Genomic DNA, 22,683 nt, shown 5'->3' on the forward strand with positions numbered 1-22,683 from the left:
CAAACAACCCACGATGGAAGTGTTTGCCAAGACACAGCAGTCTCCAGCGGCATCTGCGCACAGTGGTGCAAATGCACCCACGGAAAGTTCCTCGAGAACCGAAAACCAACAGATACTAACGGCTATAACGGAGCTAAGAGACTCATGGGGGATAGCAATGGCGGACCTGCGAACATCCTTGGAGGCTAAAATAGACGCAGTGGGGATAGAAGTCAACCTGCTGAGACAAGACATCAGGGTGCTGGCGGACAGGACGAGCAGTCTGGAGAGTACGGTAAAAACTAGCACGGACACCAGCACTAGTAACGCAAAGGAGGTTCACATACTAAAGCAGCAAGTGGCTAACCTGGAGAATCGTGCGGAGGAAGCCGAAGGAAGGGCGAGATGGAATAACATCCGTGTGGTTGGCCTGCCAGAGGGAGAAGAAGGCCAGGACCCTACGGATTATGTTGAGAACATGATCCTGCAGGAAATAGGGGACGACAAACTCTCGCAAGGATTCACAGGGGAGCGAGCGCATAGAGCCCTCATAAGAAAACCGAAGCCTGGAGCCCCTCCCCGCGCAATAATTGACAAGATATTGAACTATAAAGATTGCGAGAAGATTTTGGGGTACTTTCGAAAAGGAGGAACGATCGAAAGAGCCTCGGCTACTATAACAGCGTATCCTGATTATACAATGCTGGTCCAGAGGCTGCGGTATAGCTATGTGGCGGTAAAGAGGAGGCTGCGCACGGCCGGTATCAAGTATATGCTTGAAGCCGCGACATGGCTGGACCTACAGGGCTGTCCAGATCGAGATGCCGAACGGACCCAAGAAGAGCATGATAAGTGATTGGGATGTTACATGTATATTGGGGTATCACATAGCAGGGTATCCCAGTAGAGACTTAGTAAAGACACTGTTAGACGGGAACGGATTGGTATTGGTATCCCCATTGGGTTCCCTGAATGGGGAATTACCGGGCCATTCCGAGTTCGTAAGGCCCGGTAATTCCTCCTTCAGGGAACCCGGCCCCGGTGCTTCCCTATTCCCATTCGAGCCCCCATAGGGCTCAATGGGAATGGGGAGGGAGCTAACAATGGGCCCGTCAATTACGGGCCCGTTGTTAGCTCCCTGGTCCCCTCGAGGAACCCGCTATGTATGTCTGGAAAAACCAGACGTCCAGAGCGGGTCCCGCGAGGGGACCTCGTAATAGTGCAGAGTGGGTTTAACGGCGCCGGCACCATTACTGGTGCCGTTAAACCCATTCCGCACTACTCGTAATGAGACCCAATGTCTCCAGAGCTCTGGTCTTCTCTAGGCTGGATCGGGACCTCACTACATCCGATTCTCTCTCCCTAAATACCTCCCTGCTAGAGCCCTTCGGTCTTCTAGCTCCAACTCTCTGCATATCAGATGCTTTTCCAAGCAGAGAGTGGGGGGTGGATCTCTCTCTTCCACAGGTACTTCCCTCTGGAATCACCTCCCTGCCCCTCACAGATCTCCTTAAATTCCAGAAGCTTCTCAAGACCCTCCTTCCCTCTCCCCTTCCCCTGCCAATGTCCCTCTCTGCCTCATTTTACTGGATGTCTGGTTCCTTCGGATTCATACAGGGCACCAGGCCCCCCACAACCAGTCCACCCCTGCTCTTGACCCCCTCCTAACTTGCACTTTGTCCAACTGGGCTCTCTCCCCCCTAAACTAGCTTGGCTGGGCCTGCACCCCTTGACCCCATTCAGCCCCGTTCCTCACACTTAGGTCAAGGACCTTCTTTCCCTTGCAATCTCCACAGTCCCCTGGCACTTGTCCACCTGGCCTCCCCTTAGCACTCGCCTAATCCATGGGCCCTTCCCCCATTCCCCACTGACAGTTTGTGTGCTTTGGTTGGATTTAATCAGTTCTTTCTTAAGTAGTGAATCTGGCTATGCGATAAATAATTACTCTGCCTGCTGCTCAACATCTTTTCTGAGCAATATAAAACTTGTTTCATAATGCAACATATATGATATCCATCCATTGGTTTAGTGGACAATGGTGTTTATTGATGTGATGAAACAAATAACATGTGTTTTGCACCACTGCGCTTTCTCAAGGCTATTTGAGTATTCTTGGGTTCAAATATTAGTTAGGGAGCTCTTAGGCATACGAATGCAGATTTTGAAGGCGTTCCTTATAGCATTACTAACTTCATTTGCTTTTTTGTCTTTTAATAAGGTGGCCTCTGTTGCCTTCCATTGTATCAGTGGCTGTATTGAGTGATCTTCTTGGATAGGAAAAAGCTGTGTGTCTTATTTTTTACAATAAATTGCCCATCTGTATCTTTTAGTAGGTAGGTTAGTGGTAGATTGGCTTGTCTCCGTTTGCATTCCAGTGGTCGTCCCACCCTTTTCATTTCAGCTAAGTCTTTATTAAAACATGTATTGCTTGTTTTGTCAGGAGTTTTGAGTTTCTTCTTTGTGGGTGGATCTGGGAAGCCTAGAGTGTTTGCTATTTCCGTGCTAGATAATTGTAGAACAGAGTTTTGATTGTTCACTTTGGGATCAGCAAGGAAGGGGTTATTACAAGTGATGTTAATATCAGTTGTGATACTTTTCAGTTTAGTCCATGGTACCGTCTCCATAAGGATTTCGTTCTTGCACGTATGTCCTCACGGCTGGGCCATAATATTACTAGGAGCAGGATAATTGTCCAACCAAAATCAGGGGGTCTTTTTAAGTTTGGGGATTCTGATGGTCTGGGAAAACAGGACATCATGGGTGTGACCGTCTTTTTGGGTGTGGCCAGCTAAGAGATTGACGAAACTCAAAATTTTTCCTATTGGTTAGTAAAGCCTGTGCAGGGTTAGTTAGTAGCCTGACCCTTCAATAACATCATGAGGTCATCATGAGGTCACCTACGACAATCAGATTGGAGGAGGCTATTTGTAGTTAAGGATCTACGCTGGGGGGGCATGGCTTGGCAGCCATGGACTAGGCTGCTTTTCCTGGGAAGCTCTGTGATCTGAAAGCTGATCCGAAGGAGCGCGTGCAGTTTGTACGTTGATTCCAGCCCGAAAAGTTCACCAGAACAAACATGAACATATTTTTTATTTATTTATATTTTTATTTTATTTGCATTTTTAAAGCGCACAAGTGCCCTAAGGCATCGTGGCGCTGTTACAAGAGAGTTTACTTGTCATGGTAAATATAACGAGAACAGACATGGAGACATGGTTACAGGCATGGCTACAGTTCCAAGGTTACATGGGAACAGTGAGTCTAGTACAGTTGTAATTTACAGACATGGTAGCGTGCAGTAGTATTATGAGTGAGATTCACTTAAATAGGGTGGTTTTCAGAGCTTTTCTGAAAGCTATGAGGGATGTTTCAGCTCTGAGTGTAGGCGGTAAGGAGTTCCAGGCTTTTGGCGCTAGGACTTCGAAACTCGAGCCGCCAGCTTTAACTCTAGTGAAGTTGGGGATTGCTAGTTGGTTGGTGTACAAGTCCCTTTTGGGTCTGAGTGACTGGACTGGTTGTATCCGTTCCGTGAGGTAGCTAGGGGCAGATTGGGATATGCACCTGTGGGTAATGGTGAGAGTCTTAAACTGAATGCGCTCTTTGACTGGGAGCCAGTGGGCATTTTGTCTTGCTAGGGAGATGTGTTCCCTCTTTGGAATATTGAGGGCTGCTCTCAGAGCATTGTTCTGTGCGATCCGAAGTCTATTAATGTTTTTGGTAGAGGTGCCTAACAGCAGGACGTTGCAGTAGTCCAATTTAGCGCCTATGGTGGCCCTAGCGATGTTGATGCGGCTTGTAGTGGACAGATGGGGCTTTACTGCGTTGATTATTTTGGTTGTTAGGGCTGCTGAGGAGGAGATGTAACTGACATGTCTGTCCATGGACAGGGTAGAATCTAGGTATACTCCCAGTGTTTTTACCGCAGAGGAGACGGAGATTACCGAGTTCTCAATTAAGACAGTACTGTATTTGCTGTCTAGTTTGCTGAGGGTTTCTTTGGGGCCCACCAGTAAGATCTCTGTATTGTCTCCATTGAGACAGAGGCCATTGGCTGCCATCCATGCCTGGATGATGGCATAAGTGTTTTGTAGGGTTTTTAGGTCTTGCACGTAATCACCAGTTAGTGGGAGAAGGATTTGGGTATCGTCGGCATAATTGGTGAACGTTATGCCGAATTCTTCTAGGTCATTGAATAATGGGAGTGTGAATAAATTGTATAGTGTGGGGAGGTGCAGGACCCTTGTGGTACACCACAGTTGATAGGGGAGGGAGTGGCTGATGCTTGGTCTGAGTAGACTCTCATAGCTCTGCCCTCCAAGAAGGATGAGATCCATGTTGTGGCTTCATCCAAAAAGTGAGCTGTGTTGGTGAGGTGTGTCTTTAAGGTTTTGTGGTCGACTAGGTCGAACGCCGCCGACAGGTCAAGGAGTAAGAGGATGGCACATTTGCCTTTATCCATATTGTTTAGGAGTTGGTTCTTTAGGTCGAGTAACGCTGACTCTGTGCCATGGCTTGGGCAAAAGCAGACTGTCTCTTACCTAAGATGTTGTGAGATTCAAGGTAGGCTTGTATCTGTAGGTAAGCGGCCTTGTCCAGGATTTTCAGCAAGAATGGCACTGTTGTAATGGGTCTGTAGTTGTTGGGTGAGTCAGGGTCTAGAGTGGGCTTTTTTAGTAATGGGCGAACCCAGGCTTCCTTGAGGGAGGAGGGTACTAGGCCAGTGGCGAATGAGGCATTAATAAAGGTAGCAATGAAGTGGGCTAGGGCTCGGCGCAGTCTTTGATTAAGTTTGCTGGACCCATGTCCCCCTTGCAAAGTGAGGGTTTTATTTGTTTCATGATGCGTAGGACCTCAGGAGCGGTTATCTTTCTAAAGGTAAATGGCGGTGGGGGATTGCTGTTTTGTTGGGTATGGTGTTTAGGGCCGGAGGCAATCCACGTTTTGTGAGGAGACTTGGGTAGACTGTCAAGGTTGGCTTTGATTTTCTTTTGGAGTAGGTCTATTTTGTCAAGCATAGCCTTCTGGATGTCATTACACCATTTCTCGTCTTTGACTGTTTGATGTTTGGATGCGGGTGGTATGACTAGTTCGTTGAAGATAGTGAATAGTTCTTTTGAGTGTGATTGGGCATTGTCGATTCTAGTGTTGTATGAGTCAGCTTTAGCTTTGGCTATGGCGCTTTTGTATTGTTTAACAATAGTTAGGTATGAGTCGCGTAGTGGGGCGGAGGGGCAGGATTGCCATTTTTTGAGTGCTTTTTGAGTCTTTTGAATGTTTTTAGGTCACGCAGGTCTTGGTTGAACCATGAGTTGACGTGGAAGAATTTTATTCTCTTTTTTTGTTTCTAATGGGGAAATTGTGTCGATGATCTCTTTGATGGTGGTGTCGTAAAGTTCGACTAGTTCTTCAGGGTTGTTGGAGGAGGGTGATGCTAATGCTGAGACTTCTAGGAGTGGACACATTCTCTCTTTGGTGAGTAGCTTTTTAGATCTGGCTAGGGCAGCTGGCATAGGAGTGTTCTGACTAATAGCTGTCTTAGTTGGGATGTAAAAGTGGATGAGGTGGTGGTCGGTCCATGGTTGTGGCGTGTTTGAGCTGATGTCTACCCTGCAGTTGTGGTCGACTAGCCAGTCTAGTATGCGACCTTTAGTGTGAGTGGCAGAGTCAACTCTCTGGATGAATTGTAGGTCTAGAAGCGCTTTAGCAAAGGTTTTGCTGTGTTTGTCTTTTGTGTCATTGAATCCGAGGTTCATGTCTCCTAGGAGTATGGCTTTAGTGTTGGGTTTGAGGTTGTTCCCTACGAGGTGTAGGATGTTGGCTTGGAAGTTCAGGAGTGGGCCTGGCGGCCGGTAGATGAGGTGCATTGTCATGGTGTCGTTGGGAGAGAGGGAGATTTTCACTGATAGGGCATCGAAGTTCTCAGACGTGATGGGTTTTATTTGTCTAGCCTTCAGTGTTTCTTTGACTATTAGGGCCACACCTCCGCCTTTGTGTGTTGGTCTATCTTGACGGAGGATGATGTACCCAGGGGGGAGAGACTGGCATATGGCTGGTCCAGAGGCTTCATGCAGCCAAGTTTCTGTAATGGCTAGAACATCTAGCTCGAGGTCAGCGATTAAGTCGTGTATTTCAGTGGCGTGTGCTTGAAGAGATCTAACGTTAATGAGAGCCAGTTGGATTTGGGATGGTTCGAGTGTGCTTGGTTTGGCAGGGTTAGTGTGGTGTTTGGTAGTGTTGGTATGGAGTTTAGTGGCGGGGAGTTGGGGTGTGGGAGAGGGAGTGATAGTAGAGGGTGTGGGGAGTGACTGCAGTGTGGGTTTGTGAGTATTAGTGTGAGCTGTGGAGGTGCGTGCTCTTAGTCTGGTGTTTGGGACCCGAATGTCTGTTCTAGCAAGGAGATCGAAGCAACACATCAAAAGTTATGCAACTTTGTTGCCTCCGATGGATGCCGTGAAGCTAGCAACAAAATGGTGGTGAGCTCAAACAAAGGAGACCTTGGAAGTGAGGACCGCGAATGCTGAGAGCGCCGCCGGAGAACGAGGAGTCGGCGCGTCTTTGTAAAGGTGGCTGAAAGCTGAGCAGCAGGAACATACCTGGCAGGGCGTTGGAAGTACAACGCAGTGCAGCAGTCTGTAACATAGCGCTAAGAAACCACAGGTGCATGGGATTGCTTTGGGAGCGCCGGAGGAGGTGACAGAGACTCCCCCTATAGAAGCGCCTAACAAGTGCGCTGCAGAAGCTAGACGTGCCGAGAACGGGAGCAGAGAAACCCCCCCGTAAGCAAAACAACCTCCGCAACCCCAAGCTGACACGAAGGAATGCCAGAGGCTTAGTGCAATAGGCGAATACAAAGGAATAAACGCAGCGGACACGCAAGGGCAACGGAGGAAATGACGTGCAGTGAAAACATCGGATGGATCTGGATTGACCGCGCTGCAAAGCGAGAAACATTGACACAGAGCCACCGTCACTAGTAACTGCCACCAAACACAGACAAACATGAAAGTGGCAACGTAGCCCTGATATAGCAGGCAGAATATGACCCATTGCTGCAGTATCCCCCCTGGGGCCCAGGGTGCATTCCATTAAAGACGTGGAGAAACTGAAAAACGGACCATAACGAACAGTCATTAGCATAAGACGCACTGAGAGTGTGTCACAACACGAAGGGAGCGGACAGTGGAACAGAGCCCCTGACAGGGGTGACAAGGCAATAAGCTGTTGGAGATGGGGGTTCGCAAAATGGCGGACAACAAAGGACTGCAGCCGAGGCCATTGCAGCGATTGTGCTGCATCGAGGAGATTGAAAGAGAAGCCTTGCCTTTTGGCACTCGCGCTTGGCTGCCCCTGGTTGCCTGCTAAGATTCACGGTTGGCAGCGACATGTGCTTGGGGAGCCCGCTGTGGAGTTACATTGTGGCAATATATCCCCGGGCGCGGGGGACCGAACAGAGCGACAGATATAGTAGCCGTGAATGGAAACTATGTAACACAGCGACAGTCTGAATCACACCATTGTGCCTGGAAAAGGTGCTAGATGCCAAGGGGGAAGAAGAGGACTCCCCACTTTGCCTAGGATGGATGCCTGAGTGAATCATCTGCCATATGTGCCCGGGGGCGTCGGGAGGGAACAAGGGGTCCAGAAGAGTGTGGGGACCGTGCACTGAGCGCGAATACTGGAGAGCACGAGGCAAAGGGCCGAGCTGTGTGGCGGATGGCGCAGGAGCTGCCTCAGCAGACATAGACAGTGGTGCGTAGAGTATAAGGAGTCCAAGCGACAGGTGGTCCAACCGGGACCAATAGAAATCTACAAGAAGCAGTAAGGACAAAGGGAAACGTGGGAGGACACAACCCCCCCAAAGATATAGCTCAGCGCATGCAAATCCATACGGGGTACTTCAAGGATAACAGCCCAGATTTGGAGTGACTCACAAGCAGCACGGCGGGACAGCGAAACAGAATTGCTGCACCAAGAACAAAGTAACCTCGGATACTTGACCAAGATTGCAAGATGGCAGGGAGAGTAATCAAGGGCAAAAGCAAACAACCCACGATGGAAGCGTTTGCCAAGACACAGCAGTCCCCAGCGGCATCTGCGCACAGTGGTGCAAATGCACCCACGGAAAGTTCCTCGGGGACCGAAAACCAACAGATACTAACGGCTATAACGGAGCTAAGAGACTCATAGGGGATAGCAATGGCGGACCTGCGAACCTCCTTGGAGGCTAAAATAGACGCAGTGAGGATAGATGTCAACCTGCTGAGACAAGACATTAGGGCGCTGGCGGACAGGACGAGCAGTCTGGAGAGTACGGTAAAAACTAGCGCGGACACCAGCACTAGTCACGCAAAGGAGGTTCACATACTAAAGCAGCAAGTGGCTAACCTGGAGAATCGTGCGGAGGAAGCCGAAGGAAGGGCGAGATGGAATAACATCCGTGTGGTTGGCCTGCCAGAGGGAGAAGAAGGCCAGGACCCTACGGATTATGTTGAGAACATGATCCTGCAGGAAATAGGGGACGACAAACTCTCGCAAGGATTCACAGTGGAGCGAGCGCATAGAGCCCTCATGAGAAAACCGAAGCCTGGAGCCCCTCCCCGCGCAATAATTGCCAAGATATTGAACTATAAAGATTGCGAGAAGATTTTGGGGTACTTTCGAAAAGGAGGAACGATCGAAAGAGCCTCGGCTACTATAACAGCGTATCCTGATTATACAATGCTGGTCCAGAGGCTGCGGTATAGCTATGTGGCGGTAAAGAGGAGGCTGCGCACGGCCGGTATCAAGTATATGCTTCTGTACCCTGCAAGATTGAAAGTACTGCATAAAAGTAGAATTATCTTTTTTGACACCCCAGAGGAAGCCGTGACATGGCTGGACCTACAGGGCTGTCCGGAATGAGATGCGGAACGGACCCAAGAAGAGCATGATAAGTGATTGGGATGTTACATGTATATTGGGGTATCACATAGCAGGGTATCCCAGTAGAGACTTGGTAAAGACACTGTTAGACGGGAACGGATTGGTATTGTTGAAGCTAGGAAATGGTATCCTTGATTTTGCTGAAACTTGACGGACTGGAATATAGAGTATTGAACACATGAGTAAACTGTATAGCGATGCGTGATTGAATTAAAGCAAATAGGAGTGGCAGGACACGGGCACCTTACCCCCCGAGTAGTAGTAGTAGTAGCAGGATAGCCATTAGGGCGATCTCACCCTGCGGAGCTTCGAGTAAAGGCTATTGCCAGAAAGAGTTAGATGCGGGGGTGCCTGAGATCCAGGGATGGAGCTGGGCAACAGTTGGGGGGGGGGGGGTATTGTTGGGTAGTGGGCGGGAGGGAAAGGGAATGGGGTGTTTGGGGTGTTGGTAGTTATGGGGAATTTAAATTGGGAAACAAGCCTATATAGACTGAGATGGAGGCTAGATCTGGACTGCACTGGTGGGGGCTAGGGGGGTGCTCTGATAGGCCATGGGGGACCTTAAAATAATCACGTGGAATGTCAGGGGGCTTAACAGTTACTTAAGGAGGAACATGGTCATGTTGTACCTGAGTAGACAAAAGATAGACATTGCACTGTTACAGGAAACTCACCTGACACGGGAAAAGATGGAGATGGCAGCTAAGAAATGGAAAGGGGTTGTGGCGGGCTCGTTATATTCTGCTTATGCAAGGGGAGTGCTTATCTGGGTGGTGCCGCATGTCCCGTTTCAACTATTGCACGAAGTAGCATGGACAGATGGAAGGATGGTCATAATGAGGGGACTGGTAGAGATAAGCATTGTGAATACGTACGCCCCGAATCAAAACACAGCGGCATATTTCAGAATGCTGTGGACTAACCTAAGCATGTGCATGGGGAGTGCAGTGATCTGGGGAGGGGACTTTAATTGCATGTTAAACCCTAGGGTGGATAGATCAGACGGGAAGATCGATAGACCCACTCTAGCTGCCAAAGCGTTGCAGACATTACTGGATGATTTTGGCCTGGGAGATGTGTGGAGAACGAGACATCACCAAGAAAGGCAACACTCGCATTATTCAGCCCCACAGCAGCTACATACGAGGCTGGACTATGTCTTTGCTACGTCAGAGGTAATTACAGAGATTACGCAAGCGGAATACAAAGCGAGGGTTCTTTCGGACCACTCGCCTCTGGTTCTCGTATGGCAATATTGCCCCCCGAGAGCAAGGATTCCGACATGGCGCCTCCTTAGGGAGGATATGAGGGAGGAGATTATAAATTATTTTGAATTGAATACTGGTAGCGTGGATTCGGCGGGCACATTGTGGGAAGCCTTCAAAGTTGTGATGAGAGGGGTAACCATTGCAAAATCTAAAGGCCTGCAGGGGGGGATCGTGGCTGACCTACAAGAAACAGAAAGGGAACTGGTAAAGGCATTGAGGAAAGGAAGTAAGACGTAGAAAGACATGGAACTGATACTCAAACTACAGAATGAATGTGAGGGGCACTGGGAAAGACTATGTAACCTCAACTATAAAAGATACATAGAAAGACAGCATGCGGGAGGGGATAAAACAGGGAGACTCCTGGCATGGTTATACAAGAGCGAAACCCCTAGACCCATGTTTAGAGCAATAACGAGGGAGGACGGTAGTGTAGCTGACACTCAAGAGGGAGTTATTCAGGAGTTTGCAGATTATTATAGGGTACTATATGGGGATGCGGGGGTAAGTGGTCACGCAACGATAACAGAAACACTGGAGGATATAGGACTGCCCAAGATAAGCGCTGAGGAAAGAGAGGAGCTGGATGCACCGATTACTTTGGAGGAGTTAGAAGAGGTGGTGAGGCAGCTGCCCACTAGTAAGACTCCGGGGGCTGATGGACTCCTATGTGAATTTTATAAAGTATATAAAGAAGAGGTGCTCCCCCCAATATTAGAAATGTTAAATGAAGCCTTTGAGGTGGGAAGATTGCCAGAGTCACTTAGAGAAGCGATCATAATACCACTTCCCAAACCCATGTAAACCTGGGCACAGCTGTGGTTCCTATAGACCTTTGTCGATGTTGAACCAGGACAGCAAGATAATGACGGCTGTTTTGGCAAATAGACTGAGGAGGGCTATAGGCAAACTAATACACCCCGACCAGACGGGCTATGTCCCGCACAGGAATATAACTAATAATCATAGACGGCTCCAACGGGTTATTGAGTTTGGGAGCGGGAACGAGGGCGAATGGCAATTGTGTCCTTGGACGCAGTTAAGGCCTTCGACTCGGTCAAGTGGCCATGGCTGCTGGCTGGCCCTGGCGGGCTATGGGATGGGATATATAACAAAAAACAAAAAAAAAAAAGGGGTGTAAACACCGTACAATATACCGCAGAGGTGACAAACGCCAGGGATCGTATATTCCCGAATATACTTGTTCATACATTAATTTATTTAATTATAACTCTCTTAAAATGATCACATTACATAAAATTCATAGTTAAACACATAATATATAAAACATCAAAAGACTGTACTTCACAAAACACATACAAATCCCGAATATGGGTTGATTCTGCTGGTCTGTAAATTGACTCCGTGTGGAACTCCACACTGGAGAAATTTCTCTTTTAACTAGGTTTTATTGGTCCTTGCTCAGTAACCCAACTTGTACAAGTTTCTGTCCTAGAAACACAGATTAATGTGGGACATTCATCAGGGGTAAAGTGATGTGTTTTCTTCTCTCAAAGGTGATGGTGATTCCTCCTACCACTTTCTTGCAGCCATAGCATTTCTAAAATTGACTCCCTGTGGAATAAAACAAAATCTATTACTAATTTTGTACGGCTGTTTGTATCTTATAATTTAGACTACAAACATCAGCACCCTGATCCAAAAAAGGGTGTTAGAGTATATATTTATTTACATACCTTATCAATTGTGGTAATAACTTCCACGACAACGCCAAATTTATGGTATTGATAAAAGCGACTTCCAAATGGTTTAGAGAAGGTCGCTCCAAAACTTCATCTCAAGTTCTACAAAGACACATAGGGAAAAAAAATATTTTTATAGAGAAAAATATTTTTTTATAGGTGAGAATTCAAGGATTAGCTTCAAAATGATATAGGAATTTAGCATGGTCCTCTATATTTTTTTATAAAAAACCCAAATCTTACTTACCGATCCTTTAATTAGATCGGTGCTTTAGGATATGAATTAACCTCCATCTTGAAGGGTGTTGATTAAATGGACGGAAGAAACTTCCTGTAGAATGAAAACACAGGAAAAAAGGTATGGGTCTAGGAGTCTATAGATACAAAGTTTTTCTACATGATGTCCATAAATACTATTTCTGAAATTTTTATTTCAAAGTCTAGATTTCAAAAAGAGGGTGTTTTTTGCATGTCCCAATGTGTATACTTTATGCATTAGGGAAAAAGATTTCAAACTACACCCCAGGTTCTAAGGGTCGAGATAGATAATCTGCCTGCTGTTGATATTCTAATGGCAGTTTCTCATCACATAAACATTGTCAAATCCTCCTTAACTTAACAGGAAAAAGAAAGGAGAAAGAAATTCCGGCCACAGAACAGGTTCCAGTTACATCTGTGCCGTTTTAAGAGGAAAAAGGGCCGCCTTTTAAATCCCTAATCTGTGGCGTCTCACGTGACGCGATGACATCACCCGCAACCTGGAACGCGCGATGGCGTCATCACGCCACGTGCAGTGACGTCATAACGCTCCGCGCCATAATGGCGTCCGCCCAAATAATTAGGGCAAAAAAACAGCAATAAATTGGGAAACAAACAGAGTGAGGTACAACCTCACTTCCCTAGGCTTACTGGGAAATATAGAGAGGAGCCTAGTCGTGGAAGGGAAAAGAAGGGGAAAGGAAAAAACCAGAGACTTGACACAACCAGCTTCATAGTTGCCCTTGAAGCCAAATAATAAAGGTAAAAATACCATAGCAGAGTTTATTGAACCCACACCAAAAGTTGTTTATAAAAGATACATCTTATTTGGGAAATTCTTAGAAGGTCACTGTTCACTGCACCCCCACAGGCGGAAGGGGGGGGGGCTTGGACAACAGCATAGTCAACCAAGGGCTAAGTATGACAAGCATAGCTGTAAATGAAAAACATACAGATATAGGAACATAGTCGCCTCCTGATCTTCCAAAAAACTAAGTAACAAGAATGACTGTAGAAAAAAGGAGAAGCGTTAAGCATTGTGCCACTCTACATTTTCGTTCAAACCACAAATATGACTTTTTGTTTGGAAAATTAGTTTTTGTTCCAGACTCAAAAGTTTCTTGTTGATCAAATTTTGTGTTTTACCTCTCATATGTTTTAGAATTGTCCAATTAAAGTCTGTACATTTATGATTTTTTTCTAAAAAGTGTTTGACGAGTGGTGCTTGTTCTACCTTGTTCCTAATGCAGCTTTTATGCTCAGTCATTCTTATTTTACACTTGCGATTAGTTTTTCCAATGTAGATGTATTGACACGGGCATTTGATGACATATATCACATTCTCTGTATTGCAGTTAGTATGCTCAGTAATGTTCCATTCTTTTTTAAGACCTAAGTCTACTTTAACAGTTTTTCTGGTCTGTGCACACATGCAACATTTGCCACATGGGTAGTGTCCTACTACTGGAGGTAAATTCCACAATCTTGTCTGCTGTACACCTTTATTTTCATTGTTTCCAATGTCATTCCTCATCACCAAGTTGCGTATGGTGATACTTTTCTTGAATGCTACTAGTGGTTTCATATTCTCCTTTGGCATCACCTTTTTCCAATTTTTATTGATGATGCCTTTGATCTTATAGGATAAATTGCTATAAGTGTTCACGAACACTAAAGGGCTCTCCTTACGTGTCCTGTTCTGGTGTAATTGTTGAAAAAATATGTACAATGGGCAAAGTGTCATGATGCCTACCTCCAAGGAGCCAGGTCCGACCCAGCAACCCCAGAGGCAGGCATCATTTCCCCCAGGGAAGTGCCAGCGGGCCCAAGCTGGGGCCCTTTGGACACAGTCCTGGCGCCTTAGGCACCAGGCTCATGTTGGACCCCTGTCCTGGCGCCTTAGGCGCCAGGCTCATAAAGCTAGACATGTGTTCAAGTGTTTTAATGTGCACTTACCTGATGCAGCCCATGCTGCTACATCCAGGCCCTCTTAAGGCCTGAATGGAACTACTTTACCTGTGGGACTACTTTCCCTGGGTGTGGTCGGGGAAGGATACATACCTGATCGGTGGAAGGATACATACCTGGAACCTCTTCCAAAGCTATTTAAACCACACCCGATCAGCAACTCACGCTTCGTGTTGTTCTGCTCCTCGCAGCTGGACGCTCACCGTGTCAGCTCCTGCTTCTGGACTTCAGCCACGCCTGTCAGCATCCTGGGTCACCTGCTAAGAGAGAATTGGAGAGAAAGAAGACCTTACCTGCTAAAGCAGCATCACGGAGACATCACACCAACAATCCTGAAAGGGAAGACATCATTTTAAAAGCATTTTGCTTCGATCGCTGCAGCGCTGCATTTCACTCATCTTTCCTGGGCACCTCCATCTTCAGCAGCGATCATCCAGATCCGCAGCCACTTCCCAGAGCCTGGAGAGAAAAAGACAAGAACACAAGGTGAGAGAAGGAAGGCAATAGGAAAAGCTCAGTTTCCTTCTAAGACTTACCTGTTGGGTAATTCCCATTTCATTTCGGGTCCTGCCGCTTCCTGGCATTCCGGACCCCGGGCCCCCATGGGGAAAAAAGACCAAGACATTGAATGAGCGAATGCAAAGACATTACCCGAACGCTCATCCAGAACTTACCTGTCATTTACTGCAACTGGACGTTTCACTTCGGGTCGGCGCCATATCTCCGGCATTCCGAACCCCGGCCCCTAAGGGGAAAAAGACATAAGCGTTAGCGCTTGCTGCAATAAGACAATGAACATTATTATTAAGCTTGAACTTTTGAACTTGCTACAGAACTCTTACAGTGCCTTACCTGAATAGTCAAGCTTATTTGAACTCCCATCAAACCTCAATCCAGTGAAGTAACTGGGTTTCAACGCGCCCCTGCATCAGAAGCAGGATGGAGAGCTCATCCTTCCTGACCCTAAGGTGAGACTTCACGGGGAATCGAGGAAGGGTATCGTGGAGGGTTGGAAGGGAGTGGGAGGCTTGAGCATTATTCCGTCAGTAGGTAATGCTCCCTTTTCACGCACAGGGGAATATTCCTGGGAGCCAGTGAGTCCATCTTCAGAGTCCTGCGCTTCACCATTGAAGAAGCATCAGCACTCGAAGCCAGACCTGCGCCTGCATGGGAATCAGGTGAGCGTGACACAAAGATGCTATATAGTGCACCACTGGCCAGAGTTAGAACGGGAACGGTGAAATCAGAGAGATGGCAACTTCGTAGAGGCACCAGACAGGGATGTCTATAGTCTCCAATGCTCTATATATTGGCCCTGGAACCCCTGGCAATATACCTGAGACAACAATATGATATCATAGGTATCGCTGTGGGAGGGGAACGGCATTTGATTTCCTTATATGCGGACGATGTGTTGCTGTACTTGCGGCACCCGGAGGAAAATCTCCAATACATTTTGGAAGTGATGGAGAGATATGCGGGGTTGTCTGGAATTGCGGTGAATCCTCAGAAATCTAGCATTTTCCCATTAGGCAACTACAGGGGGATTCCAGTGGAACTGTAACCGGTGTTACAGATACCATGGACGGTCAGTACCTTTCGGTATCTTGGTATAGACGTGTACCACACAGTTGAAGAGGAGCATAGCTACAACACGGAGGTAGCCATTAAGAAAATCGAGAATTGCATGAGATTTTGGGTGAAATTGCCCCTAGAAATGAAGGGACGTGGATCAATGTTAAAGATACCTAGCTCCTGCACATTTTGGGAATATACCATACCTGATAACCAAGAGGTTCTTCATTAAACTGAACAGTATGTGCAGGGACTTCCTGTGGCATGGTAGGTAAAATAGAGTGGCACTATGGAAGCTACAGAACTTCTACGAAAAAGGGGGGATAAAACTGCCTAATTATGAGGTCTATTACGTAGCAAGCCAACTGCAGTATATCGCTAAATGGCTCTCAGATGAAATGCCCCCTGAAGCCAGGTTGTTTGGACAAGATTGTGCACCATTTTACTTAAGAGAAATCATCTGGTTGCCCAAGACGGAAATGGAAGGGCGCCCCGAGATGATGATGCTTGGATGGAAGATGTGGCGCAGGGCATGTCAGATGATGGAGAACCCATTCCCATGTTCCCCGCAGGTACCACTAGTTGCACTATCCAGGGGAGAAGAGCAGCTAAGGATGACAATCAGGAACCACTGGGAACCGGTTGGGCTAGTAACAATGGGGGATATCTGGTGAGAGGGGACCATCATGGATTTGGAAGCGCTTGGGGAGGAAATGGGGCTAAATACGGGCCAGTACATTATTTATCACAGAATGGTGCAGAGAATTAGGAGAACATGCCCCGAAATGGTACTGGAAGAAGAACCAGATGATACCATAGATACAATATATGATATAACGGAGGGGGTGGGCGAGATCTCTAGACTATATGAGATGATGATGTCTAAGGTTGGGAAGGAAGTAACACAATTGAGATTAGACTGAGAAGCGGAAGTGGAGCCCAGATGGAGGACGGGATGTGGGAACGTGCCCAGGGGTATCATAAACAAGTGTTGAGAAATGCGAGATTGAAACAGATACAACTGTATATTACGCATAGGGCATATATGACACCCCAGAGGATATCTAGGTTTGAAAATGCAGGACGACAAGCGTGTCCCAAATGCGATGAAGAAGAGGCTGGCATGGTACACATGTTTTGGTCATGCCCGGTTATTGAGCGTTTCTGGGGTGAAGTAGCACAGAAACTAGCGGAGAGGGGGGTCAAGATTGTGGTGGATACAGCGTGGGCCTGTTTGCTGGGGGGATTTCCCAGATCGCACAAACTCAAGCATGTGAGTAAATTGAAAGATCTAGCATATGTGCTTGCAAAAAGGAGAATTGCCATGGGGTGGAAGACGTGCCACAGACCACGGGTGGAGGTGTGGTGGAAAGAGTTGCAGAAATGGGCGGATGCAGAAACCATGGTGTGGCAAGAAGCGAGCAATGTAGGGGGAGAGGAGGCAGAGACCCTGATGCCCTGGAAATTTATGATAGCCGAGTTGTTTGGCCAATACAAGGCCCGGCAGAACCCATGGAAGGGGAGACCCTACCACAAGATGCAGGAATGTAATGAATGAGGAAAGTAATAGGCTCGGTATGGGATAAGGGGAGCAGTGACCAGAATTAAGCGATGTATAACTGAGCTGTTGATATGTACACTGCACGTTTGGTTTGTATTGTTTGTTTGTTTGAATAAATCAATAAAAACTGTTTTTTTTAAAAAAAAAAAGGATCTACGCTGAAAAACCGAATCCCAAAAGCTTGAGCTACAAAATTTCTAGGCACCACTTGTTTGCATTTTGTAACTCCAGTCTTGGGGGTGTTGGTTGTTTGTCCCCCGCAGTGCATTCAATGTATGAGAGGGACAGCCCCACCGTCCCCGCAGCCCATATTTCCAAACTAGGCGAGCGAGGGACACCCCTGCAACCTCTGCTCCCCTTGTTCAGTATTATGGGCTGTTTGGTATTATTTAATAATAAAAATTTAGCATTTATATAGCACTACCATCCCTCAGGTATCTGAGCGCTGCTTATTATTACCCATGGTGTGTGGCGCTCATTTATTGACCTCGGAAGGATGAAAGGCTGAGTTTGGCCCTGCCAGGATTTGAACCTGCGTCAGCAGGCTCTGCACGGATGTCAAAGTGAGCGCTCTACTCGCTGTGCTATCAGACCGGCTATTTGCCATGGTGAATGCACACCAAATGTATATTCGGCTTGTTTTTTTCGACCTTTTTGGCCAAAACGTGTAGTTAAGAGGTCTGTACTATATTAGAATGGAGGGCGTGTATGCAGCACTTAACTGAACGGTGTTTAAAGGTATTGTAGGGACCGGTCCGTATTATAATGCATTTAATGCTATTGAGGTGGATAAGAGCTAGGCCTCCTCCAAGTTTCTGAATGTGTTTTGTTGACAGATTTAGTGTTGATTGCTCCAGTGCTGAAGGAATGTGTAGTAGTAGTGGCCGTTCCTTGCGCTCAAGTAGCAATACTGTCCTGGTTCAACCCCCATCTATCCTGAAAAGATTTGGGGGTACTAGCTTTGATTCTTGGGCCCCGGCTCTCTGGAATGTACTCCCTAAATACCTTGCTAATAGTGAGTCTCTGCCTATCTTCAAAAAGCAACTGAAGACCTTCCTGTTTGACAAAGGATAGGACTCATCTGTTTTTTTTAGCATAGCTCTCTCGGTATCGAAATCAGTTTTCTGCTATATTTCCTCATTCTGCTGGTCTTTGTGAGGTTTGGGTTGCCCAAGTCTCCCTGTCTCTTTGTTTTCCCTGTCTGACATTGTTTTCTGTTGTCTGCCTCCTTTTTCCTTTTGTGTGCGCCCTGAGACCTATGGGTTAGTGGCGCAATACAAGAATGCAGATAGATAGATAGATAGATAGATAGATAGATAGATAGATAGATAGATAGATAGATAGATAGATAGATAGACGAGAAGCTGAGTGTCTAGAGGAGTTTGGTGTCTCGATAAGAGGTTAGGTGTCTAGCAGAGAGGTAAGGTGTCCAGCTGAGAGGTTAAGTATCTAGTAGAATGGTTAGGTGTCTAGCAGAGAGTCTACGTACCTAGCAGAGAGGTAAAGTGTCTAGCTGAGAGGTTGAGTATCTAGCAGAATGGTTAAGTGTCTAGGGGAGAGTTAGGTGTTTAGCAGAGAGGTTACAAATAAAATAAAATATATAATTGGTTATTTATAACACGCTTATTACCCAGAGATAAGCACGGATCTGGGGATCGAATCTGTGTTGTTCTGTTCTTGCTTCCAAGGCGAGCACGTATCTAGCAGAATGATTAGGTATCTAGCAGAATGATTAGGTATCTAGCAGAGAGGTTTGGTGTCTAGCAGAGGTGCTAGGTGACAAATAACTGGTATTCCTTGTTCCTCTGTGAATGTAGGTTATGGACATTCCAGTTAAAACTGGTGATGTAGATCCACTTTGCAATGTCTCCTTAGTAAACAATGATATCAGTTGTGGCCCCAGTTTTAGGGCAAGGATAGGTATCCGGTATGGGGGTCTCATGTTGCGATTGGAGTATGTGGCCAATTTTTAGAGCAGATTGAAAGAGGTTAGTTAATAAATAAGCAATTTGTGTTTTTGGGGAGTGGACCCATGGCCGTCATTGAGTATAGGTTATCGAAGGTGGCCAGATAAGAGTACCCAGAGCAAGAGGAGAACTGATACAAGTAATCACACCAGGGTAGGGGCAGAGTAGCAGAGGGTAAGGTGTCTGGTGGTTCAGATGTGGACTAGCGAAGGTGGGAGGATAGCTCAGGGGCAACGCGCTCGTCTTGGAAGCAAGTTGGTGCAGAGCAACACAGGTTCAATCCCCGGGTCCGTGCTTAGAAACCTTACAAATAACCAATTATTATATTGTGAAACAAGTACAGAGAAGGGCAGCCAATGAGGATTAACAGAGAACTGAGGGAACCCCGCTAGTCATGTAGTATTTGCAAAGGGGGGTCTGGGGCAAAGTGATCCCAAAGGGCTGTCAGTTGTCAGATAATAGCAAACCTACGTATTTAAAGGAAGATGGGTCTGGGGTCGCAGTAGAATCTAGCCACGCAATCTGAGCACAAGGGGGCCAGGGAGGAGAATAGGAAGGAACCAGTAAACTGAATAAAGAGGGATGAAGGGGGAATGTCAAGAGTCTTTAGAGGGCCATAGATGAGCGATGTTTTTGGGCTTGGACCAGCAATACGGAGGGATTGTGGGTTGGAAATGAACAGATGTGGAGTGGGCAGTGAGGGGAGGGAAGACAAGAAACATGGGATACAGAGGCCTGAGGAAGGGAGGAGGTGAGGAGAAGGCCTTAGGACCAGAGCGGACGGATCATGAGTCAGCTGGAGGCGAGGGGGGTCTAGGAAAAAGAGCACAGTATGTAAATAAACACTCACAGAAATCAGGTTGTCTATAGATGGCCTCTGAGGGCATTCTTTTTAAGAATCAGGGATTTTGGCAGTGTGAAATGGTGAGTGGGCTGGTCACCCCTCACCCCACTGTAAGAATTGGCAAAGGTGGCCAGATAACATTGGGTGCATCAACCGTACCGCCGTCCGGAATGGTAAATGACTGCTCGGACAGGGCAGGAATGGCAGTTGTGTTGCTTCCCCTTTTCAATGGAAGCCAAGCACATGGTGAAGTCTGGAATTCTGGGCTTAGGTCTAGGCCACTGGTCATTTTTGGGGAAAATTGTGGCTTTCTATGCATCTAGCTCTCCTGCAGCCTCAGATTGCGGACGGCTGCCGGGGCCAGGTTTGGGAGCATTGCAGGCAACTAACCTTAAATTCCGGGGTGCCCAGCAGATGAGGAAGCCATGGCTCCTTGGCTGGGTGCTGAGCAAATATCAAAGATGATGCCAGGTTTCACCAAAGATTCTCCTAGGTCTGAAATTCCTTTAAAGGTCTTCTTATTCCAACCGTGCACAGATACAGAATTACCATCCCAGCTGAACCATCTGGCCTTCACTCCACAATGTCCCTCATCAAGGCCATATCCATACCATCGAGCAGCACTGATCATCCTTGATCTGCAACCAGGTACGTTGGTCTCCAATTTCAGCCATCCCTACACGCGGAACCCATTTCTTTACTGCCTGCTTAAATTCCCCAACTGCATATATTCCCCAGGGCAAAGGGCTTTGCGAACGAGCGGTTGTGAAGGAGTCAGATATAGCTTTCCCTGCTTCTCAATTGTGGAACCAGGTGACACAACACATTGTGATTACACTTTTCCCTCCTTATGGTTTTACATATAATAATATTAATAATTTGTTATTTATAACGAGCTTAATACCCAGAGGTTTGCATGGGTGGGCCCAGTGATCTAACCTATGTAGCTCCTTGTCCTCTTGCTTGCAAGGCGAGCGCATTGCCCCTGGGCTATCCTCCCGAAAATGCATCCCTGAAAATGTGTGCCGCTTTTGTCTGTATAATATGTATTGTCACAGATAGAGGGATTAACAGACAACGTGTGACCAAATTGATTGTAACAAAAAGGCTTTGTTTGGTTTTGTATGCAGGGATTGGAGCGCGGGGATAACCAAGCGAAGGTTGTAGCTCTGTTTAATAGGGCAAGATCTAAGTTGAACCCAGCTAAGTGTGAGGGATACTCAAAGCCTAGTCGGAGGTTGATCCAGGTCCTAGTTGACAACAATTTGTAATCGGCGACGTAAAGCCATGAATGTTTCACAAAAACGTCAATGACAGTTTTGGTGTGGTTCACACTATGTTGCTCATAGTTCCTTCATTGTTCTTGTGGTGTCCTCAAAGCCTGGGGTTCTTTTTTTTTAAAGTTGCCGGCAAACATCGACTTTCGGGGGCCGTGGCTGATTGGCTTCCAAGTGATAGTTGATTTCTTGACCGTCTGTCCCGGCTGGATTCTCAGGCTTGAGAAACTATTGTCGCGGTCAAAGCCAGGGCTGAGCTGCCGTTCTCTGAGATAGTTACCAGCTCAGTTCCATCAAGGACCGACTACATGCTCTGGCTTATCAGTGAGCCCCTCCTGGCTTGGATTCTCAGTGAACCCTCAGATTCTCAGTTATCCCTTCTGCCACAGAATGTCAATGAACCATCCTGCCTCCGATTCTGAATACTCTGTCCAGTCATAGAATCTCATGAGCGCTCCTGCCTCAGATTCTGAATGAGTTCTCCTGGCTCAGATTCCCCGTAAGCCCTTCTGGCTTAGATTCCCCGTAAGCCCTTCTGGCTCAGATTCCCCGTACACCCTTCTGGCTCAGATTCCCTGTAAGCCCTTCTGGCTCAGATTCCCCGTAAGACCTTCTGGCTCAGATTCCCCGTACACCTTTCTGGCTCAGATTCCCTGTAAGCCCTTCTGGCTAAGATTCCCCGTAAGTCCTTCTGGCTCTGATTCCCCGTAAACCCTTCTGGCTCAGATTCCCTGTAAGCCCTTCTATCTCAGATTCTCAATAGGCCTTCATGCCGCAAATTGTCAATGGGAGCTTCTTGTCTAAGATTCAGATGAGCCCTACTGCCTCGTATTTTCACTGATACCCTCAGGCTTTGTTTCTCAATGCACCATCTTGTCTGTCATCCTCAACAAACAAATCTTATTTATTTTCCTTGGGGGGCTTTTCTGTGCAACCAGAATCCAGACTATGGGGGTCATTATGAGTTGGGCGGTAAGGGATTACCGGCACCGGTAAGGAGACCGGTGCCATCCCTTACCGCTCAATTCCGAGGTCCCTTAGCGGGTCCCCCCCACTAAGGGACCAGGGCACTAATAACGGGTTTGCTAATTGCAAGCCCGTTATTAGTGCCCTCCCCTTTCCCATTGAGCCCTATGGGGACTCAAATGGGAATGGGGAATGGTTTGTTCAATGGGGACTTACCGGTCCCTCCGGGGTCAGAATGCACCGGTAAATCACCATTGAACAAGACCGGTGCCGGACCCGGCAAATAGCGCCATGGCTACCTCCAATCTCGGAATGAGGCCCTATGGCTCATGACTCGCCTCTTGTTCTGTTAGTCTCTCACAGGGTCCTTAGGCATTAGCCCAGGTAAAGAAGGC

At 47.1% G+C, this 22,683-nt stretch overlaps 1 protein-coding gene across 3 annotated transcripts in view; it reads left to right on the forward strand.

Annotated features, from left to right (window-relative positions):
• TNFSF13 (TNF superfamily member 13) overlaps positions 1 to 22,683 on the forward strand; it is a 642,202-nt gene that overhangs the window by 203,656 nt on the left and 415,863 nt on the right. The gene's annotated exons all lie outside the window — the stretch shown is intronic.

Source organism: Ambystoma mexicanum, chromosome 1p (genome assembly GCF_040938575.1).
Source record: "Ambystoma mexicanum isolate Mex_15411 chromosome 1p, UKY_AmexF1_1, whole genome shotgun sequence".
Taxonomy (NCBI): Eukaryota; Metazoa; Chordata; class Amphibia; order Caudata; family Ambystomatidae; genus Ambystoma; species Ambystoma mexicanum.